The sequence below is a fragment of the Epinephelus lanceolatus genome, chromosome 11, assembly GCF_041903045.1.
Source record: "Epinephelus lanceolatus isolate andai-2023 chromosome 11, ASM4190304v1, whole genome shotgun sequence".
NCBI classification, from domain to species: Eukaryota; Metazoa; Chordata; class Actinopteri; order Perciformes; family Serranidae; genus Epinephelus; species Epinephelus lanceolatus.
Genome location: NC_135744.1, coordinates 3,107,510 through 3,132,192, shown reverse-complemented (window position 1 = coordinate 3,132,192; position 24,683 = coordinate 3,107,510). Strand labels below are relative to the sequence as shown.

General features: G+C 43.5%; 1 protein-coding gene across 2 annotated transcripts in view; it reads right to left on the bottom strand.

The window, feature by feature from the left end:
* LOC117265969 (galactosylgalactosylxylosylprotein 3-beta-glucuronosyltransferase 1-like) overlaps positions 1-24,683 on the bottom strand; it is a 137,151-nt gene that overhangs the window by 29,232 nt on the left and 83,236 nt on the right. The window contains exon 2 of one of the 2 annotated variants that reach the window (XM_033640831.2): positions 20,583-20,690. The gene's annotated coding sequence lies outside the window, so the exon portion shown is untranslated. Of the gene's footprint in view, positions 1-18,609; positions 18,672-20,582; positions 20,691-24,683 lie in introns of those variants that run through there. The other variant, XM_078172145.1, reaches the window with a different exon arrangement.

The window sequence follows — 24,683 nt, the reverse complement described above, 5'->3', positions numbered from 1 at the left end:
TAATTTTTCTACAAAGTCAGTTTAAAATACATGAAGTTTTCAGCCCTTCTCAGACTTTATAATGGGTGTGTATTGCGTGAGCTAGAGTGAGTGATGTCATCACTAGAGTGAAGAGCAGCTGAAAATTAATTAAGAAATTTTCTCTTCAACTCGCTCATACGGCCACAATTTTCACTGTACATACACAATTTATACCACAAAACGTAGGAAAATTTGTCCTGCTCACAGAAATGTTGACATGGAATCTGTCACACATACACATTTTTGCTGAGCGGCTCCAAAGCGAAGGGAGCGCCGATTTTTTTCTCATTCACTCCCATGTAATCTGAGAGGAGAAATTTCTGGAAACAGCTGAGGTGCAACACATTTGTAACTCGCTCTGGTGACCCCATTTTGGACTCGAGAAATATAAAACTCGACACGTGCGTTCACAAGAAGTGGCTGTCTCTCACAATCACTTTATTTTCATGATGGGACCAATGGTTTGGGTATGCGAAGAACTTGTTCGAGGAGTGAAAACCCATTAAAAACAGCCTTTGCTCCTCTGCTCTCTCATGAGCTGTCTGTGTGTGCCCTCAAGTGCAGGCAAGTCAGGAATCGCCATGGCAACGGCTGCACACACAGACACACACACAGAGCCCTCTACTCATACTTGAATTTTCTCTTCAACTTGCTCATATGGCCACAATTTTCACTGTACATACACAATTTATACCACAAAACGTAGGAAAATTTGTCCTGGTCACAGAAATGTTGACATGGAATCTGTCACATGTACACATTTTTGCTGAGCGGCTCCAAAGCGAAGGGAGCGCCGATTTTTTTCTCATTCACTCCCATGTAATCTGAGAGGAGAAATTTCTGGAAACAGCTGAGGTGCAACACATTTGTAACTCGCTCTGGTGACCCCATTTTGGACTCGAGAAATATAAAACACGACACGTACGTTCACGAGAAGTGGCTGTCTCTCGCCATCGCTTTATTTTCATGATGGGACCAACGCTTTGGGTATGCGAAGAATTTGTTCGAGGAGTTAAATCTCCTCTAAAAGAGCTCTCTTCTCTGTGTTCTGTCTGTCTCTCTCTGCTCTTCTGCCAGGTGCACCTAGTTTATTACCATGGCAACCGCTGTGCCACACAAACTCACAGAAACATGATGTGTGTGTGTGTCTACATCTTACATGCAGACATGACAGGGGCACAATCTCCATTTTAACCCTTTAGTTGCCAGTTATTTGAGGAAAATATTCATTTCAACATTTCAAAAGGCTTTCGCATGAAAGTGGTGAGAGATAAAGGCATACTGTAAATGAGAAAACTATTCATCATGACCCAAAGTTTGTGATGGGAGTAAATTAACTCATCTAATTTGCATATTGTGGCGTCACTAGGCGGCGGCCATATTGGATTTCATAAATCTCAGTAAAACAGCATTTTGAACATGTTTACACAGTACATTTCTTTTGTTTTGTGCTGTTTTTGTCATCTCATCCTCAAAATAAAGGAAGAGGAATCTGATGGGAGTAAATTAACTCATCTAATTTGCATATTGTGGAATCACTAGGGGGCGGCAATATTGGATTTCATAAATCTCAGTAAAACATTCAAATATTCTAATCATTCAAACTTTATTTTATTAAAGGCAGCTATTCAGTGTGGCGTCAGCTTTTCAACAAACTTTCAAACATTCAGATCATTCAAACTTCATTGTATTCAAGACAGCATTGCAGCGTGGCTTCAGCTCGCAGCATTCACACCCGCAATTTCTTCAGAAATTGCTTCTCTAGTTATTATTCTTTATTCTTTATTCTTTATTCTTTCTCCCGCCGCCTCTTTGAACTGGAATTTGACCCCCTAAACATGCTCAAAAACTCACCAAAATTGGCACGCACATCAGAACCGGTGAAAAATTTTAGAAAATCATGACATTAACCCCTAAAGTGCCAAAATGGGCTCTCTAGCGCCACCTAGGCACACAAAAATGGCCGCCACGGCCTGTAGGAACGTCGTAGAAACATGAAACCAAAAGTGGCGTGTTCGTCTCATGAAGACCTAAAAATCACGCGCTGACACCCCTGACCTAAATCCAACAGGAAGTGAGATATTTGCCCTTTCAAAGTAAGATTTTGCCTTAAAACTGCCTTTCCTAAAAAATCTTCTTCTCATACACCGCTTATCCAATCGGCTTCAAACTTGCACAGATGACAGATCAACTCGTTCTAATCAAAAGTTATTCGTAACTTTTTCATTACTCGCTTAGTTTGGATTTTATGGCCTCCATAAGGTGAGATGTCAGAAAAACGTCCTGGCGATCTTCCAAAGCTGTCCCATAGGAAATGAATGGCAGCAGGGGGGAGAAAGAGACCAATCTTAGGGCTTTTTCTAGCATTTACAGCGTCTCCATACTTTGTGTTACAGACTCCATTCCAACTCTCAAATGTTGCCACAGGTCTCATCTATTCACTCATGTTTTCATCTTTTTCATATCTTTTACCGTTTTTCATCTGTGCCTCTCAAAGTACCATGAGCAAAAGTGGAGAAATTCTCACTTTACAATGGGTGTGTATTGCACGGAATGCTGTGAGCTAGAGTGGAGAGGGCTCTAAAAATCGTCTAAAACTTTTGTCTTTAACTCGCTGCCATGGCCACAATTTTCACTGTACAGACACAATTTATACCACAAAACGTAGGAAAATTTGTCCAGCTCACAGATATGTTGACATGGAATCTCTCACACATACACATTTTTGCTGAGTGGCTCCAAAGCGAAGGGAGCGCTGATTTTTTTCTCATTCACTCCCATGTAAACTCAGAGGAGAAATTTCTGGAAACAGCTGGGGTGCAACACATTTTAAACTTGCTCCTCTGACCACATTTTTGACTTGAGAAATATAAAACGCGACACGTGCGTTCACGAGACGTGGTTGTCTCTCAAAATCACTTTATTTTCTTGCTTGGACCAACGGTTTGGTTATGCGAAGCATTTGTTCGAGGAGTTAAATCCCTTTATAAACAGCCTTTGGTGATCTGCTCTCCTGACGTGTCTGTGTCTGCCACAGGTCCGGGCAAGTCATTAATCGCCATGACAACGGCTGCACACACAGACACAGCCACAGGGTTCTCTGGTCTGTGTGTCTCACAATCTTTAAAGGACAGATTACAGCAGCAGAAACTTCATTTGAAACAGATCACACACATTATTAACCCCTAAAGTGCCAAAATGGGCTCTCTAGCGCCACATAGGTGCACTAAACTGGCCACTGCAGCCCGTAGGAATGTCGTATCAAGATCAAACCAAAACTGGTGTGTTTGACTTACAAATCACGCGTTGACACCCATGACCTAATTCCAACAGGAAGTGAGCTACTTGACCTTTCAAAGTAAGATTTCACCTCAAACGTGCTCTTAAAAAAACACATCTCCTCCTACACCGTTTATTGTATCGGCTTTAAAGACGCACACATGACAGCTCAACTGCTGCTAAACAGATCTTCTGTATAACTTTATCTCTCTGATCATCACATTTTTTTCATGATTGGACCAACGGTTTGGGAATGGGTAGAACTTGTTCGAGGAGTTAAATCTCCACTACAACAGGTCTCTCTCTGTGTTCTGTCTGTCTCTCTCTGCTCTTCTCCCAGGTGCACCTACTTCATCACCATGGCAACCGCTGTCACACACAAACTCACAGAAACATGATGTGTGTGTGTGTCTAAATCTTACATGCAGATATGACAGGGGCAGAATCTCCATTTTGACCCTTTAGGCGCCAGAGTTTATTGAGCAAAAAAAAATTCCATTTTCATTTCAACATTTCAAAAGACTGTGGCTTGAAAGTGGTGAGAGATAAAGGCATACTGTAAATGACAAAACTATTCATCATGACCCAAAGTTTGTCATGGGAGTAAATTAACTCATCTAATTTGCATTCCGTGACGTCACTAGGCGGCGGCCATATTGGATTTCATAAATCTCAGTAAAACAGCATTTTGAACAGATTCACACAGTAGATTTCTTTTGTTTTGTGCTGTTTTTGTTGTCTCTTCCTCAAAATAAAGGAAGAGGAATCTGATGGGAATAAATTAACTCATCTAATTTGCATATCGTGACATCACTTATCCATACCTACAGCTACAGAAAGCATTCAAACATCAAAACGTTCAGCTCTGTAAGGATTTTCTGATGTTTGTGGCAACATGTTTGATATTTCTAAATAATTCACAGTGACGACATAAGCTGGGGGCCAAAACGGGCGCGAGTGCGAGGTCCCGCCAAACGCTGCTTGCAGCTTTAATTATTCTTTGTTTCTTTCTTTCAGCGTACGCGACTTTAAACTGGAATTTGACCCCCTGAACATGCTCCAAAACTCACCAACTTGGCACGCATGTCACGACTGGCGAAAAATTTTATAAAATGAAGAAATTAATCTGAAAAGTGCCAAAATGGGCTCTCTAGCGCCACCCAACAGGAAGTGAGCTATTTCCTTTCAAAGTAAGAGTTTTCCTCAAAAAAAGAAATTCCTTTAAAAAACATCTCCTCCTACACCGTTTATCGTATCGGCTTCAAACTCGCACACATTATTGTTCAAAGTGTCCTTATCAATTATTGTGCATAACTTTTTCAATCCTCGAATGGTTTGGATGTTATGGCGTGTTTCAGGTGATGTGCTCCAAAACCTCCTGACGATTTGTTGTGCCACCTAGACACACTAAAATGCCCGGTGCGACGAGTAGGAACCACTTAGAAAGACCAAACCAAAACTGTCTCGTTCGTCTCATAAAGATCTACAAATGTCGCACTGCAACCCCTGACCTAACTCCAACAGGAAGTGCGCTGTCGGTCTTTGAATGTAAGATGGCGTTTTTCACAAATTCTGTCGCTCAAAAATTATTTGCTCCTACACCGTTTATCATAACTGCTTCAAACTTGCACAAATTACAGCTCTACCCCTGCTGAACATTACTTGTGAAGGACTTTGTCATAACTTGAACGGTTTTGATTTTAGAAGCGTTAGAAGGTGCAGGACACAACTCCTCATGATGATCTCTGTCAGAAAAGATGAGGGCCAACACACTGTAAACTTGTGATTAAGGTGACATTTTTCAGTCCATAGACATACAAGCTTTATATTTGTGCGTTCAGAACAAGTTTATCTATCTGGGGATGCTTTCAGATTGAAGATGGGACCCACGGTTTGGGAGCTAAAAGGACTAGTTTGAGAAACTTTCAACCCATTCTGCTGTCTGTGTGAGCTGCATGCAGTCCCTAATTAGCATAACAAAAGCTTCACTCTGACAGCCTGTGTGTCAGAGTGAAGTGTGTCTGTGTGTGTGTGGTCACACAGAGATGACAGTATAACATTTACCAAAGTCATTCCTAAAACTTTGAAAGAAATGCATGATACCAAAAACCTGTAAATACAAGATGTCCTGGTTAAAGTCTTTTAACTCATTAAGAATTGGAATACAAGTAGTCCTGCTCAGTTTCTCCACTGACATTAACTAGTATATATTTGTGTCTGTTTGCTGCACTTAGATCATCACAGCAGCCAGTACACATCACTCAAGCTTTCCCTAGGTCACATGATTTCAAATGAATATGGATGTGTTGTTTGATCATCACACATGTCAAAGTTTCATTAGGTTACATGGCTTATGTCTACAACTTTCAAAATATACGCTCACACCACCTTCATAAGAACCCTTTACAGTTTTTAAAATTGAGTTTGACTTATGATTCTGGCTATTGTGGTACAACATGTGGGAAGAATATATTAATATCTGATAGTATACATATGTGACAATAATCATATGTGTATAATAACAGTAGAAGGATGGCACACACAGACAGACACGGACACACACACACACACACACACACACACACACTCCACTCCCTGTCACCCCTCTCTCTCTCTCTCTCTCTCTCTCTCTCTCTCTCCCCCCCTCTGTCCTCTTTCTCCCTTCTCTCCCTCTCTGCATGTCGAGAACACGGCCGTCTATGTCTGTCTGTCTGTGTGTGTCATACTTCTACTGTTATTATACACATATGATTAGTGTCACATATGTATACAATCAGATATTAATTCAACATTTGTAGGTCTTAGTATATATTTGTATCTGTTTGCTGCACTTAGATCCTCAAAGCAGCTAGTACACATCACTCAAGCTTTCACTAGGTCACATTTCAAATGAATATGGATGTGTTGTTTGATCATCACACATGTCAAAGTTTCATTAGGTCACATGGCTTGTGTCTACAAGTTTCAAATTATAAGCTCACACCACCTTCATAAGAACCTTGCATTTTTAACCCTGCGGGCCATCTTATAAAAAATCACACCTGTCCCCTTTGGAACCGTGTTAACAACTAAAAAATATTAAATATTAATATATTTCTCTAAATTTTTTGCTTAAATCTTTTAACCAACTTGTACTCAGATTATGCATATCAAATATTCATTCCTTTTGAGGATTTTCACAATTTATTTGCCATTTTATTTACATGAAGTCACTGTTACTTTAATGAAAAAAAAAAAAAACATGAATTAAGATTAACTATATAATAAATGTTGGATGGATCTTTTATTTTATTTAATTTATCACAGTCTGTGATATGTAAAAGATTAATAACAACACCAATTTTGATGCATTATCATTTTTTGGGGCAGTTTCTATTTTTCAATAAAAATAGACACTGTTCCCCTTCAGGACTGTTTTTGTCTTTGTTGAAAAACAACCATAAAAAATTTTTTTTTTTTTTTTTTTTTTGATTTTTAACTCCTAGTCAGAGTATACATACGAAATATTCATTGTGGGTGTATGTATGAGAGAGAAAGACAGGGAGATATATATATATATATAGAGAGAGAGAGAGAGAGAAAGAGAGACATGGAGAAAAAAAATAATGTAACCTTAAAGCAACCTGCAGCTCATAATTTGCAATTTTTAGCGACACAATTACACACACACACAGACACACACACACACACACACACACACACACACACTCCACTCCTTGTCCTCCCTCTCTCTCTCTGTCTCTCTTTCTCCCCCCTCTCTCCTCTCTCTCCCTTCTCTCCTTCTCTGCATGTCACTAACTCTGCCGTACTGCATGTCAGTAACTTGGCCTCTTCTCCAGAGCCTTTGTGCTCCACTGTCTCGCAGGTTAACTTCTATCACAGCGGTGCCTGGATAGTGTGACGTGTGAAGTTGTGTTGCTGCTGTGGTGTCAAATGCCTCCTGCTGATTCTGTTATCATTAGTCATTAGTCAAACTGAGCTTGAAGTGCCTGTGCTGTCACCTAATTACATGGTCATTAATTAGCATAACAATGGCTTCACTCTGACAGACACAAGCCTGTGTGCGTTTGTGTGTGTGTGTGTGTGTGGCAAATTGTGATTTGTGAAATTGACTGAGTGATTGATTGATTGATTGTGAGCTGGGGGACGACGGCGAGGGGCCGAGGTCCCTACCAACGCTGCTTCGCAGCTTTAATTATTTTTAGGGCCCGAGCGACAACGAAGTCGTCCGTGAGGACCCTATTGTAATCGCGCTGTTTATTATTATTTATTATTAGGGACCGAGCCCGGAGGCAGGAACTGGAATTTGACCCACCCAAACTCACCAAAATTGGCACGCACATCAGAACCGGTGAAAAATTTTAGAAAATCATGAAATTAACCCCTAAAGTGCCAAAATGGGCTCTCTAGCGCCACCTAGGCACACAAAAATGGCCGCTACAGCCTGTAGGAACGTCGTAGAAACATGAAACCAAAACTGCCGTGTTCGTCTCATGAAGACCTAAAAATCACGCGCTGACACCCCTGACCTAAATCCAATAGGAAGTGAGCTAATTGCCCTTTCACAGTAAGATTTTGCCTTAAAACTGCCTTTCCTAAAAAATCTTCTTGTCATACACTAACGGCCACACAGGGCTCTCTCTGTCTGTGTGTCTCACAATCTTTAAAGGACAGATTACAGCAGCAGAATCTTCATTTGAAACAGCAAATACACATTATTAACCCCTAAAGTGCCAAAATGGGCTCTCTAGCACCACCTAGGTGCACTAAAATGGCCACTGTGGCCCGTAGGAATGTCGTAGAAATATCTAACCAAAACTGCCGTGTTCGACATACAAATCACGCGCTGACACCCATGACCTAATTCCAACAGGAAGTGAGGTATTTGCCCTTTCAAAGTAAGATTTCGCCTCAAACATGCTCTTAAAAAAAACATCTCCTACTTATTTATTGAGGAAAATATTCCATTTTCATTTCAACATTTCAAAAGACTGTGGCTTGAAAGTGGTGAGAGATAAAGGCATACTGTAAATGAGAAAACTATTCATCATGACCCAAAGTTTGTCATGGGAGTAAATTAACTAATCTAATTTGCATACTGTGGGGTCACCAGGCGGCGGCCATATTGGATTTCATAAATCTCAGTAAAACAACATTTTGAACATATTTACACAGTAGATTTATTTTGTTTTGTGTTGTTTTTGTCATCTCATCCTCAAAAAAAAGGGAGGGGAATCTGATGGGAGTACATTAACTCATCTAATTTGCATATTGTGGCGTCATTAGGCGGTGGCCATATTGGATTTCATAAATCTCAGTAAAACAACATTTTGAACATATTTACACAGTAGATTTCTTTTGTTTTGTGCTGTTTTTTTTCATCTCATCCTCAAAATAAAGGAAGAAATTGAAATTGAAATTGAAATTGTGCTGTTTATTATTATTGTTATTCTTGCGACATTTCGTGTCCCTATTTCGGCCCTTTCCCAAATTTGAAAATGCTTCTAACTCTCCACATTCATCCGGCCACATCCGAAATTCAATATTTTTGGGCGGTTGCACATGGTCAAAATACCCTCCCCATTGGGGTTAGTTTGTCGTAGGCAAACGAAATTTGGTACACACATGTATCATACCGAGACGCACAAAAAAGTCTCTTAACGTCATGGTGAAATCCCAACAGGAAGTCGGCCATTTTGTTTTGAATTTTTTTGTTACGGCGATTTCCACAACTTACATTTGAACGAACTCCTCCTAGGGATTTCGCCCTATCGACTTCAAATTTGGTACAGATCATCCTGAGAACATGCTGATCAAAAGATATTAAAAGCTTTTCTCTGTGTCAAGGGACGTGGCCGCTAGGACGTGACAAATTTTGGCGACTTTTCGTTTTCTTGCCATCGAATTTCGAACGGCTCTCACGCCCACATACTTGATCGTAGCAGCTTCAAACTTGCTGGACATGATGATGGCTCCGCCCCGAACGCCCCGATAGGTTAATATCCCACCTTACTCATAGCGCCCCCTGGTGGTAACAGGAAGTGACCAGTTTTTACTTTAACATGTACTAATGCCACAAACTTGAGCGTATCAACTTCATTCCACTTCTAATGCATGCAGAACAAGTTGGTGAAGCTACCTTATGAACGCTGTGAAGCTACGTCTAATGGTGTCCATGTGGTGGCGTGGCGACTATCGATCCCTCGCCACTAAATACGTTTGGCATTTTGATGGCTTCAGCGACCTCATCTCCTCATGAAAATGGATACACAGGTCAAGAATAGCAAGCTCTTGCATCTGATAGGGGCGTCGCCCATGGGGGGGGACAAAATGCCTCTATAGCGCCCCCTTGAAATTTTCAAAAACCCCTCCCCATAAGGTTTTTTTTGGAGTTGGAACATGAAAATTGGTACACATGTGTATATTGTCCAGACGCACATAAAAGTCTCTGGCACCAATGGTCTACTCCAAACAGGAAGTCGGCCATTTTGATTTTGACTTGTCATTTTGGCGTGATTTCCACATGTTGTATTTTAACGAACTCATCCTAGGGATTTTATCCAATCGACTTCAAATTTTTTACAGATCATCCAGAGACCATGCTGATGAAAAGTTATAGTTGTTGTCCAGACGCACATAAAAGTCTCTGGCACCAATGGTCTACTCCAAATGGGAAGTCAGCCATTTTGATTTAAACTTTTCATTTTGGTGGTGATTTTGTGATTTCGACACCTTGTATTTTGACGAACTCCTCCTACAGATTTTGTCCAATCAACTTCAGATTTGGTACAGATCACCCTGAGACCATGCTGATCAAAAGTTATTAAAAGTTTTTGTCTGTGTCAAGGGGCATGGCCACTATGGCGCTGCCCTCTCCATCAAATGCGTTTGGCTTTTTGATGGCTTCAGCGACCTCATATCCTCATGAAAATTGATACACAGGTCAAGAATGGCGAGCTCTTGCATCTGATAGGGGCGTCGCCCATGGGGGAGGACAAAATGCCTCTATAGCGCCCCCTTGAAATTTTCAAAAACCCCTCCCCATAGGGGAGTTTTTTTGGAGTAGGAAGATGAAAATGTGTGTGTAAGTTGCCCAGATGCACAAAAAAAGTCTCTACCACCAATGGTCTACTCCAAACATGTTCATCTACTCAACAGGATTTTAGGAGACAAGATGTGTGGTAATCAGCATCTGTTGGTGGTAAAAGCTACTCAAGCTGAAATAGCGATTGAGAAAACTTTTATTTTGTTTAATATGTGGAATATGAATCAAACCAAAGTGAGGAGCAATCAGGGGACTGTTTTTAAATTTAATTTTCACCCAATTATTAAAAACAGTGAACAACATTTAATGACTTTCTCAAAGGCTAATATGACAAGAAAGTGATGTTACATATAAAGGGATAGTTCGACATTTTGGCAAATTCGCCTATTGCTGTAATCCCTATAGTCATATGAGTAGGTACATTACCTTTAATTGTCAGTGCCTGCTGTTTTGAGACCGGTGGGACAGAACTGCCTGTCAAGACTTTGTCACTTGGTAAAATTATTGGGACTAAGTTATGTTTACTTATAAGAAATGTAAATAATTTATTGAGCTGCTGCAGCCACTCTCTTCCTTTAACAAAGATACCTGCCATGTAAATTGTTTGGTTAAAACATTCATTTTTGTTGTGTTGTATGCCTGAGACCCTTTAAGGGGTTAATCGTGGGTGCGTACGTAAGTATTCTTGTTTTCACGGTGACAGCTCATTGTATTCAGACCTTCGGCAGGAGCACACAGTCCGTTGGTAAGCAGAGTAACAACTGCTAGCTGCAAACAGCCTGCTAATGATGGTTGAATTATAAATAAATGGTTGTGTGTTGACGTTCACCACGCTATCCCGACGTGCTTTAGGTAACTTATAATTTGTGGTTTATAAGCATTATAAGCGTTCAGCCTCTAATGTGTGTGTAGCGCATCTCTCTCGGCTAGCACTCGGCTAACTCCCGGGAGCATTCTCGGTGGTCGATGTTAGCCGAGACATGCCGGTGGTTGAACACCCTGTGAGCTAATGTGGACGATGGCGTGGTGAACGGCGACTTTGACTCCGTGGTCTGTTGTAGAGCATTGTGTTGTGTTTCGTGGCTTTTGTAACTTGTAGGCGGTACGTGCAGTAGGTAAACACGGGTCGTGTCTTGACATGTCCGCGCTGCCGTCTAGAGACTGCTTCGCGCATGCTCCCAGAGAGCTGGGCTTTCTGGGAGATGTAGTCAGTGTGGTTGCTTTGGGTCTTCTGTGTTGTGTTTGACATTGTTAAATATGAGGCTAGCTAAAAGCTAGAAGTTTTTAAATATTCCGAACAAATGTCGGGGGAATACGCCGCGAGGCATATGAGGCCTGGTTGGCAGTCACTTTTTAAACATGACAGGCTTTGTCATAGTGTGCAGTGTTGTGCAGACTGTAATGTGGCACTGAATATGTTTGTAGACTCGTGGAAAAAGAACAACAAACATTGATAAATATGTGTGTTCAAGGCGAGCCAAGGGTAACCAGTTGTCTCAGGTCAGCCCAAATCAAAATGTTACCTGGATGCTGATGTCATTTACTAATACCTGAGGAAAGCCTTGCTCTCTGTGAGTCTCAGTGGCTCACACATTTAGACGTGCGGTTTGTGTTATGTTGTCTTTTGGTTGACGTGAAATCGAGTCCAGCTTGATGCAAATTTGTGTATCTCATATTTTCTTTACTTTCTTTAATGTTGCTGGTACGTAGTGCTCATTTACAGAAGCATATTCGCTGTGGTAGATGTGGGCTGCGACTTTAAAATCGCCAGTAATATGTTGTGTATGTTTGTGAATTTGTGACAAATCTGCTGATGGAGGCGCAGCACATCTGCAGCTGTTTGGTAAGGAAACCAGTTAAATTGGAAACCAGTAGGGACATAACCCCGGCGACAGAGAAGTCCGACTCCAGGTCCAGTATTTTGCTCTTTCATTGGTGTCATGACTGCCCAGTAGTACCTGGACAACCGAGCCGTGGCGGCACACAGGTATGTGGCGTGTCAGAGGAGAAAGGAGCCGTTCACATTTCTGTCATTGTGGCAGGTAACGGTCCACAAATCTCACCGCACTTTAGGGACTGTTCTTTACTTATGGAGGGACTGTTCTTTACTTGTCAGGGGAGGAGGGTGGCTGGTTGATTTTTATTTTATTTTTTTATTTTATATTGATCCCCCCTATGTTAATCATTTATTGATGCTGTTTTTGAAGTATGAATAAGTCAATAAGTCCCTATTATTATTTAATTTAATTTAGCTGAGGGATGGTTCGCCCAAGGTGTAAAACTAGCCAGGACTGCCTCTGGCACTGATATTTTTACTGTAACCATCTTTATCTATGGAAGCCCATTTTCACCAGTAATGGAAAAAAAAAATCACCATTCCTAATCAAAATTGTGAGATAAAAAGTCATAATTACGAATGTAGCCTAGTTTTAAAATTAATTTGTGGCAAGTTGTCTTGTAAGGTGTGTGGCATCACGGTGGCTGCACTATTTCAAGGCAGGACAACTAGTACACTGTGGTGTAGTAAATAGTAAATAGTGGTGATTTACAAAAACACCAAAAACTATTTGTATTTTCAAATTTGGCTGTGATTTTTTTTTTTCTTTTCATTAAAAGCCTCCTTCAAATAGTAGCCTGCCCCTATTTGTAGCCTGGTCCCGAACTATTTTTTTGTTAATAGTAGCCCCGGCTACTATTTGAGGAAATACGGTATGTATATAACATACAGTCACTGGCCACTTTGTGTACACCTGTGTAATCTAATGCAATCCAGTAGAACAATTATGCCATGATTTTTTCCCTGAAGCTTATAAATTTTCGGTTACTGTTGACATCATCTAGAAAGTGGTGATTCTACTTTACGTTTATTATTGAGGTCATAGTGAATGGTGGTGGTGTACTGGGGTGGCCTCCTAATTTTGTCTAATTGAGGGGGACAAAATATTAGGAACACTTTTAAATATATTGCACTCCAGTACACCAACACCACCCACTACAACCTCAATAATAAAGTAGAATAATCACCTTTCTGACAAAAGCTGAAAATGTAAAAGCTTTGTAAATGCAGAATGTGTGGCAGAGCTGTTGTATTAGATTGTATTAGATTGCACAAGTGTACCTAATTAAGTGGCCAGTAAGCCCCACATTTACACCACCAATCCATGCCTGCTCTGGGTCTCCCCGCAGCCCCTGGTTGCTCAACAGCCTCAGCCCCTGAGACCATGCTGATCAAAAGTTATTAAAAGCTTTTCTCTATGTCAAGGGGTGTGGCTGCTATGACGTTGCCCTCGCCACCAAATATGTTTGGCTTTCTGATGGCTTCAGCGACCTCATATTCACATGAAATTGATACACAGGTCAAAAATGGCGAGCTCATACATCTGATAGGGGTGTCGCCCATGGGGGGGACAAAATGCCTCTATAGCGCCCCCTTGAAATTTTCAAAAAACTCTTCCCATAGGGGTTTTTTGGAGTAGGAAGATGAAACGTCACACCACGTCAGGGTTAACTTACTCTGAGTTTTCACATAACCGCTTCAGTGATGCGTGCTGCTGCCCCCCCGCAGTGGCGCAGGAGAGCGAGGGCCCGATCACAGCTGCTTGCAGCTTTAATTGAAATTAAAATTTGTCTTTCTTTTTAATGCTGTATAATTATGTTTAACATTCATTCATTCATTCATCTTCTAACCGCTTCATCCTCTTGAGGGTCGCGGGGGGGCTGGAGCCTATCCTAGCTGACATCGGGTGAGAGGCAGGGTATAAACTTTAACATATTGTGGCTGTGTAACCAAGATAAGTTTGGCATTCATTTATATACATTTTTTTTATTTATTGTGGTGAACTTCCCCAAAATCCGTTTTCATCTGTAAATAGGTTTCTGTCATGTTGATTCTTATGGTATATCCTTTTGTTTCCCTGGGGACGTCATTTTGTCACTTCAAGCTTCAGTGAGACTGTATGCTCGGAGCTTCTGGCATACCTGTCTGTTGCATCCCACCAGTTGCAGGTAAGTATGCAGTGGCTTCACTGTGTAAGTTACGATTTTCACCTGCCGCCTTATGATTTTCGCCATTTTAGACCCCTGGTGCAAGGCTGATATCCCATGGGCTGTCAGAGTGAACTCCTGTGCTGTGGTGACACATCGTTTACACCCCGTTAATCTGCGGGACGAGCGCCGCACTTTCCTCTGCAAGGGATGACAGAAGCTGTCAGACCATATGTACACCTCATGGGCTCTGCCTCCTTTAGCCTCCACTTTCACAGTGTGTTAGTGTTTTGCTTAACATAGCTCTGTTGTGTGTGAGAGGGACTGTTAGCCCCAAAGGCTAACGTAGCCTAAGGCCCCGTCTGCTCTGCCTGGCAACTGCTCTGCCTGGTGTCTGCTCTGCCTGGTGTGATATGCTGCTGTGCTGTGCTGCTCCGCCTGCTGCTCTTGCCCACCGCTGCTTGTGGCCTTTGCGGCTAGTAGGTCTGGGTGGTCCGGGTGTGTGTGTTGGCCTTCTGGCAGCCGCCTGAAGCCTGGGCCCTAATTGTGGGGTTGAGTTAATTTATTTTAGTTTGATTAATTTTGTGTTATTTGTCTTTTTCTGGTTTTCTATTTATTTGGGAATAGTTTATGGTTTGTTTTTCATTAGTTGCCTTATGTAATTGTATGATTTTGACAATTTATATATATTTTGTTTAGTATTGAGTAGAATATGGTTTTGTTTATTTCTTTGATTTGTTTTGTATGTTTAAAATTAATATAGTTTTGATTGTATTGTTGGGACCTTAGCCACATGTTTTAAACAATAGAGAGGCCTTGACAAAACCAGCCAGTCTAAGAACAAAGGAAACGCGCCAAGCTTCCATTGGTCCGGTAGCTATAAAAGTGTAAATCACTTTTGAAATTCAAACTCTTGCTCCCCATTGGGCGACAGCAGCCAGGTTCAGGTGGAGTCAGAAGGAACCCCCTATGACGTCACTGAGACTTTAATTGCCGCTGCGTGCTAATGCCCCTAGCGATACCCGAGTGACGAGCTGCTGGAAGGAAGCCAAAGCTTTCTGTTCGCAAGTTACTGCTAGGGAGCACCTCAAACGTTTGAATTTAACCAACCTAGGCCGTCCTTTTGTTTCTTGACTTGCTGGACGAGGAAAGACACTTTTTCTTTTGTTTTTAACACTCCACGGAGCACCAGAGGAACGCCGCGCAACCCCGCCGTTCCTCAGCATCTGCAAATTTTGGAGAACTCCCTTTTTCTCCCGAGGAAGACGGAGTCACCGAGGCCCCATTTCTTCAACCGAATCGACTCAGCTGATCTCTCTTCTGCCACACCGAGGACAGCATCTTTCATTCCGCTGTAGGACAGCGGCCCGCGCACTCATCCCACAGCAACAGACGGGACACACGTCATCGCGCCGGCGACTCAAGTAAGAGAGCTTTAGTCTGGGCAGAGACTTTATATATAGCGTGTGACTTAAGAGTGACTTTAACTGTGATTTTGTGAACTTTGAGGACCGCAGTGTCCCTTTCTTTGATAATCTAATCATTGATTGCTGCTTGTTGTTGCACTCGCCAGAGCAAATTGATTGTGCCGTTAGTGTGACGGCCGTGCGCTCACAATACGCTGCATTCCTATCTGTAACAAGGACCAGTGGACAGTAGGCTGACCCAGTTAGTCTACCGGCCTCTGAGGGATAGGAAAGTGACCATTGTGTTCCTCCACGGCCGCTTTTACCTCGCGCTGATTATGAGCGCCCGCTCGCCTTTCTTCTCTCTCTCTCTCTCTCTCCCCCTCTTTTAACTAACCTACATGCACACTCGAACGCACACACACACATACACACATTATACCTGTGGTAAAATCACACATTGTCTTGTGAGCAACTCCTTAAGGGCAGTTCGCCATTACCACACTCTACACACCTACACGTGTTGGTACAGCTATTCTGTTAGAGCATACAGTGTGTTTGATCCCGCCGGATGCCATCTTGTGCGTACTTTAAAGGTGCACATGTGGCCAGCTGTTTTGTGACCCATTGTCTTGCTCTAGTATCCCGCCTCAGTACTTCTTCCCTCAAATTTCCCGCCTTACTCTTATCAGTACCTGGCGTGACGTGGCATGTCCCTCAAGAGGCCACGCCTGCCATTCTTTCTCTCTACCTCTCTCCCTTCACACGCACACACACACATACACATACACACACATATGCACACACGCACACAGAGACCCACTTGCATGCTTTGATTTGTTGCTTCTAGTAAGTCAATTTAGTGTAGTATGTTTATTAAGTGAACAGCTTGTGATTGTTGAATGATAATTGCTTAATAAACATTTGTGACTTTACTATAGCAGTCCTCTGTGGTGATTTGTGCATCGTTTTTGTATCAATAGTTGGTTGTGATGGTCAGTGCTTGGGTTCATGCCTTCTAATTATTTGATTGTTAATATTTACCTATATTAGCAAACTGAGACGAGGATTTTTCCCTTTTTGTCTAAAAACCGGTTGGTTATTGATCCCTGTATCCAGGGTGGTGCCCCAGAATTATTAATACATATTAATAATTTAATTTCTTAACTAATTACCATTGGTAATTAATAATCAATAACCAACTTGCCTTTAGCAAATCCCTACAGTATTATGCTCTTGTTTGTTGCATATTCGCCTACTTTGTTTAAATCCTAATTTGATTAGGCTAAAGTTAATTCTTTCTTTTTCCTTAGTTTGATGTTTCGCAGCCTAAGACTTTAAGATTTTGTTGTGAATATTTACGTGGCTGTCAACCATATTTCAGTTTATTTTGTTTCTTTTGGTTTAGTCAACCTCACTAATTTTGTTCTCCTTTTCAGTTGCTGAGAGCTGCTGGTGGTGGTGGTCCCTGGTGTCCCAGTGGTGGTTTCCCCTTAATTTTGTGTGTGTACTGTGCACCCCCTTTTTGTCCTCTTTGGTTTTCACATCTGATTGGGGTGATTTGTTTTTTTCTTTTGGGGTCCCTCACACCCCGTCTTCGACTCACGTTCCCCCACTGGTAAGCCTCAGCACCGATCAGGTTCCCCATATGTTGTCCTTTTTAGGGGCATGAGTGGAATTTTTATTTTATTAAGTATTGATTTACATAATAAATAAATAAATAAATACATTTTGTTAAACTGGAACCACGTCCTGTCTCTCTCATTGTAGCGATACGAACCTCTGTGCCTTTTTGGTTGTTTACTGTAACCCTGGTAGTTCCTAGGGTGAAACTCCTTAGGTGGCGTTGAATACATGTCGAATACATACTCTAAATTAAATTTTTTTTTTACCACTTGTCCACCACCCTTGCTCGCCCCCCGCTTGCCACACTGGCTTCACGGTTTGATGGTGTGCTGTGGATAATTGTAATGTGTCACTCATATATGGTGTGATATTTTGCTAATGCAGTGTATCTCAAGGCAATTGAATTGAACGCAACTGGACTTGGTTTTGTCTTAGAAGACGTTTCACCTCTTATCCAAGAGGCTTCATCAGTTCATGCTTGTCTGACTAGGCTGAAACTAGTCTGACAAACTGGTGTGGAAGCACCCAGGTATTTAACCTCTGGGGAGGTCTTCACAAGGCCAATGATGTCACTGGTTCGTTAGTGCTCCAATGGTGTGTCAGCGACAGTCATTGAAACTCCTGCTGCAACGGTTGTCACTGGAGTCGTCAGAGTCACATGAGGCCATTTGTGAACGACCGTTGTTTTTAGAGGTTAAGTTGTTAAGCCTCCTGGGCAAGGATGAAAGGACAGCGTTATACGTGGGGGATAGGTGGTGTCGCAGACCTCCTCCTCTATTGAGAGATGGCTTTTCCAATTTCACATAGATGGCTTCTTTTACACCTCTTTCAAACCATCGGTCTTCCCTGTCCAAAATGTGCACATTGCTGTCTTCGAAGGAGTGTACTTTCTCCTTGAGGTGTAGATAGACAGCTGAGTCTTGCCCTGACGAGCTAGCCCTTCTATGTTGGGCCATGCGTTTGTTTAGTGGTTGTTTTGTTTCACCAATGTACAAGTCTGGGCATTCCTCACTGCATTGGACACGCTGTCCAATCAGAAGAGCAACCTAGTGTACGCTACACTAGGTTGCTCTTCTGAGTGTGTGGTGTATGGTCTTTTGGGTGTACCAGTCTTTGTCTGAGTGTGTTACTGGGTTTGAAATACACAGGGATGTGGTGTTTGCTGAATATCCTCCTGAGTTTTTCAGATACCCCAGACACATAGGGGATGACAATGTTATTGCGCTTGTTCTTTTCTTCCTCACCTACCTTGTTCTTTCTGGAACAGGCTGCTGATTTCACAAAGGTCCAACTGGAGTAACCACAAGTTTTTAGAGCCTCCCTCAGATGTTTATGCTCTTTCCCTTGGGCCTGAGTGCTGGTAGGTACGTTATCGGCTCTGTGTTGTAGGGTCCTGATAACACCTAGTTTGTGTTCCAGTGGGTGGTGAGAATCGAACAGTAAGTATTGGTCTGTGTGAGTGGGTTTCACAGACCAGGCTATATAATGTGCCATTTGTATAACATATAAACATGTCTAAAGTGCCCTCGAAAACACGCAGAACTTAGTGCCCTCTTCAGTGGCGAGAACACGCTGTACGTGTCCTTTTTTTTCTTTTCGCCCCTGCCCTTCAAAAAGTCTGTGCACGCCACTGCAGCACAACATCTGAGCGGGACTGAGTCGGCTACAGCTGCAAGGCACAAACTACAAGGGAAGAGACATTGTGTTAAGAAGCAGTCTCAGCCTGCTGGAGCTGCTGCACGACAGGAAATAGGTCAGAAAATGCTTTCCTTTGAAAGCAGACTGGTGTATTACAGAGAAGGTTTGAGCTAATGATCTGAAGAGGGCTACAGTGTGACAGAAAGGGTCAGGCTCCTTCTGGCCTGTAAACAGTCGTCACAAATATTGATATGGATGCACTCTTTTGTGTGTTAAAACTTAAAGTATAATAATACAAGCTCTATATATTATAGACCCTTTTGTCAGTAAACAGTATTGTGTTTTTTTGGTGGGTGCGGCTTAGCTGGAGGCAGAACAATTCTCTACAGACATTAGCTAGTGCTAGCTAACAAGTGCTGTTCACTTGTTTTTGACAATGACGGAAGATGATACAAGTCTCTCTGAATAGGGTGCTTTCGGAAATATCAATTCCAAATGCCAGGGCACATTAAGACGGAACACTGTCTGAATGTACAGTTTGGTTATCCAGAGCACTACACTCTCCGAGTGGCAGAGTGCACTCTGGACACTCTGTCTGGGGAGACGGTCCAGCAAAGTGCCGAGCAGAGTAAATATCTGATTACCTTAACCATTCATTAATTCATGTAGAAATATAATGATCTGTTTCTTTGAACAGGGCTCTCATTTTAGTGTAGAGTGTTAGACTGAATTTATGAATGCTACATGTCAGGTCACTCACTCTCCAGGACCAGTGTTACTTGAAAAAGTAAACACTGACCAACGGGACCATTCTGGTTGACCCATATGCTCTCACTCAGTGGATGGATGATTTGACGGGATTGCCGAAGGTGGGATGGCCTGCATTGTGGTCGATTACCATGCCAATCTTACAAAAGCGGCAGACAATAACCACTTTCCTCCGGTTTGTTTTGCTATCTAGGCTAACGTTAGATAATGTGCTAAGAGGTGATTTGGTGGACATGATAACCCTTAATAACGTTATTCATCCCTACAACAGTAAATACTTTTCTCCTGACCTAATATGAAGTGTTCGCTGCACATGCAAGCATTTTTGATGATCACCTCCATCCAGTCCTTTTGTCTTATTACATTTAACCAAAGTTGTCTCCGTTTTTGTTGATGGGCAGTGGCGGCTGATATTTGATAGACTTTAAGTTTTGAGCCATGACTCCTTATACTCTGGCTCCCAATAACACAACAAGAAGACATTTTAGGACTCCGATGTAGCCTACAGCCCTGTGGTGGCCAGTCATATATTGCCTCCAGCTAATAAAATGAAGTCATTGTGACATTGGCCCTGAAAGGATTGATAAACCCCCAAATACTCCAAAATAATTTATTTGCCACAGTGGCAGAGATAGCCAGGCATCTATTTGGCCTTTATTTGGGCTTCTTTACTCTTCCTGTTCACACATTGATGTGTTTTTGAGCAAGAAATTGAACTCCAGATTTCTCCTGATGGTTTGGCCACTACTTTGCATGTGAACTCACTCTGGTATTAGTGTGTGTGTGTGTGTGTGTGTGTGTGTGTGTTATCTTACCTATCTTTATAGCCAGCACACATGGTCAGTCTAGGACTGACTAGACTGTAAAGACGCCTGGAGAAGAAGAGACTGTGTGTCTCAGGAGTTCAGTTCAGTCAGTTATCCCTGCAGAGAGAAAACACACGTAGGATTAGCATTTGTTTGACAAACTGTCATGTATCTCAGAAAAATTCTGTTTTATAATCTGCTGAATTTGTTCTCTCGGTCATGTGATCTGCCTGGTATTTAGGTTAGTGTGATGATGAGTTTATGATTAGGTCCCTTTAGACTTTCAATATGTAGGGCAAATGTTTTATATTTAACATGGAAGCATAAACAGCAATAAAACAATAACCTGGATGTGGAATTAAGAGTGAATCACTTTCAATCAAGACATAAATGTCTACTGAGGTGCTCACTATATATATATGAAAACACATCTAGAAAACCTAAATCAATAAGAAAGACTGTTTTTTCCCCTTATGACAACAGAGGAGCCATTTGTTTATCATTGCTACATTTATAACAGTATATGGTCCCAGTAACCTGTTCAAAAGTGCACTTGAGGTCAGGAGTTGGACTCTCTCCTTTGCTGGAGTTGCTCTGGGTGAGAGGCGGAGGGCCGGGGCGGGCGTTCTGATAGCCCCCAGACTCTCTGCCTGTACGTTGGGGTTCACCCCAGTGGACGAAAGGGTTGTGTCCCTGCGCCTTCGGGTCGGGGAACGGGTCCTGACGGTTGTCTGCGCTTATGCGCCGAACAGCAGTTCAGAGTACCCGCCCTTTTTGGAGTCCCTGGGACGGGTGCTGGACAGTGCCCTGACCGGGGACTCCATTGTCCTGCTGGGGGACTTCAACGCTCACGTGGGCAATGACAGCAGGACCTGGAGGGGCGTGACTGGGAGGAACGGCCTGCCCGATCTGAACCCAAGTGGTGTGCAGTTATTGGACTTCTGTGCTGGTCGCAGTTTGGCCATAACTAACACCATGTTCGAGCATAAGGATGTCCATCAGTGCACGTGGCACCAGGACAGCCTATGTCGCAGGTCAGTGATTGACTTTGTAGTCGTATCATTTGACCTGCGACCATATGTTCTGGACACTCGGGTGAAGAGAGGAGCAGAGCTGTCAACTGATCACCACCTGGTGGTGAGTTGGATCAGGTGGCAGGGGAGGACACCGCGCAGACCTGGCAGGCCCAAACGAGCAGTGAGGGTCTGCTGGGAACGCCTGGCGGAAGAATCTGTCAAGATGATCTTCAACTCCCACCTCCAGGAGAGGTTCGACCGCGTCCCGAGGGCAGAGGGGGACATTGAGTCCAAATGGGCCTTGTTCCGCTCTGCCATTGTCGAAGCGGCTGTTGTGAGCTGTGGCCGCAAGGCCGCGGGTCCCAGTCGCGGCGGTAACCCCCGAACCCGCTGGTGGACACCAGAGGTGAGGGGAGCCGTCAGGCTGAAGAAGGAGGCCTAGAGGGAATGGTCTGTCTGTGGGTCTCCAGAAGCAGCTGACGGGTACTGGCGGGCCAAGCGGAGCGCAGCAGCGGCAGTCGCAGAGGCAAAAACTTGGGCGTTGGAGGAGTTCGGTGAGGCCATGGAGAAAGACTATCGATCGGCTCCAAAGAGGTTCTGGCAAACCGTCCGGCGCCTCAGGGGGGGAAGGCAGCAACTTGCTCACATTGTTTACAGTGGGGGCGGGGAGCCGCTGACGTCAACTGGGGACATTGTCGGGCGGTGGAAGGAATACTTTGAGGAGCTCCTCAATCCCACCAACACGTATTCCAGTGAGGAAACAGAGCCGGGGGTCTCAGGGGCGGGTCGTCCAATTTCTGGGGCAGAAGTCGCCGAGGTAGTGAAGGAACTACGCGGCGGCGGAGCCCCAGGGGTGGACGAGATTCGCCCTGGATATCTCAAGGCTCTGGATGTTGTAGGGCTGTCCTGGCTGACACGCCTCTGCAACATTGTCTGGACATCGGGGGCAGTGCCTCTGGACTGGCAGACCGGGGTGGTGGTCCCCATCTTCAAGAAAAGGGACCAGAGAGTGTGTTCCAACTACAGGGGATCACACTCAGTAAGGTCTACGCCAGGGTGCTGGAGAAGAGGGGCCGGTCGATAGTTGAACCTCGGACTGAGGAGGAGCAATGTGGTTTTTGCCAGCTCTTTACCCTTGCCAGGGTGCTGGAGGGGGCATGGGAGTTCGCCCAACCAGTCCACATGTGTTTTGTGAATTTGGAGAAGGCTTACGACCGTGTCCCCAGGGGCATCCTGTAGGGGGTGCTCCGGGAGTATGGGGTTGGTGGCCCTCTGCTAAGGGCCATCCAGTCCCTGTACCGAAGGAGCACAAGTCTGGTTCGCATGGCTGGCAGTAAGTCGGACCTGTTCCCGGTGAGGGTTGGACTCCGCCAGGGCTGCCCTTTGTCACCGGTTCTGTTCATAACTTTCATGGACAGAATTTCTAGGTGCAGCCGAGAGGTGGAGGGTATCAGGTTCGGTGACAGGAGGATCTCATCCCTGCTCTTTGCGGATGACGTGGTCCTCCTAGCTCCATCGAACAGTGACCTCTGCTTCGCTGGGACGGTTCGCAGCCGAGTGTGAAGCGGCTGGGATGAGAATCAGCATCTCCAAATCTGAGGCCGTGGTCCTCAGACGTAAAAGGGTGGATTGCCCACTCCAGGTCGGGGGGGAGGTCCTGCCTCAGGTGGAGGAGTTTAAGTATCTCGGGATCTTAGGAGGTGGCTGGGGAGAAGACTGTCTGGGCTTCTTTGCTGAGGCTGCTGCCCCCGCGACCCGGACCCGGATAAGCGGAGGACGACGAGTACGAGGCCCTTGCTGGCTGTTGAAGCCCATAAAGAAAGCATGGAAGCTCCTATTAGCTCAAGTGTCAATCAAAAGGTCAGAGATCAGCCTCCATTTTGATAGCGATGAACAGGCATATTCACATGCAATTGGGAGTTTTTTCATACAGTGAGTATTGTTGGGAATAGAATGATTTTATGTGTTTTACTATAAGTTGTGTTTCACTATATAAGTTTTAGATGTGTGAACAATGAGAATACTGAGATGATTTCAGCTGATCTGAATGTGTTTGCTTTGCAGAAGTGGAGAAGTACAGGAGAGGAAGAGACATGAAGTCTGAGAAGCACATACCGCAATGCTTAGATAATTAGTTTCATATATGGTAAAAAGAATAGAAAGTGATGAACAGATAGTAAGGTACAGCAAGTGTAGGGAGTTGTGTTGTTCTCTTGTCTTTCAAAACAGGAACCACGCCCCCACCGCCAGCGGGAAGGAGTCAGATTAACAGGAGGCAGGGGCGTGGTGTGGTGAAGGAGGAAGTGGAACTGCCAATGAGAAGAGGGCAACGCCTCGCGTGCACAATGACACTCTGTTACGCTCAAATATACTGGGTCAGGGGAAGGACAGGAGGTCAGACTTCGTGAACTGACACACCTTTGTTGTTCGTCAGGGACGTGAAGTTGAGACCCAGAGCTCTGTAATTTTATTCCTTTACTGCTTAATAAACTACATTAACTGAGACCGAATATCTTCTCCTATTGCTTCATTAAAGAACACGCAGGACTGAGCTCACACATAGCACACTGGAGAGTAGGATGAGCCTCGAGTCCATCTGTATGAAAGTGAAAAGAGAAGAAGAGAAATATGAACATGTGAAATAATGCAACGACAATAGGTGGATATATATGGATGTAATAATGTGTTTAGGGATATCCCGATCCGATATTCGGATCAGTATCGGCCGCCGATATTAGCAAAAAACGTGCATCAGAATCGGATCGGACTGCATGGAAAAATGCCGATTCAAGAACTCTGATCCAGTTTTTCACGGAATCCGATCCAGGTTTTCCGACCAGCCTAGCGCGCCGCGATTCAAGCAGTCCATTCCAGTAATCCGTTCCAGCTCTTACTATCAATCCACCAGGCCAGCATGCAGATGGCAGACTCACACAGAGGGTAGGAAGAGTAGCAGTCAATTTAGTTAACTATTTGTTTTCTGCTCTGGTTTTTTGAGAGTGATATTTTTATTTGGTTTACACTCTTACTGTTTAAGTAAAGAGCACTGATGGCATTGTTTTGGGCACAATTAGTGAAACAGGAGTCATGGATG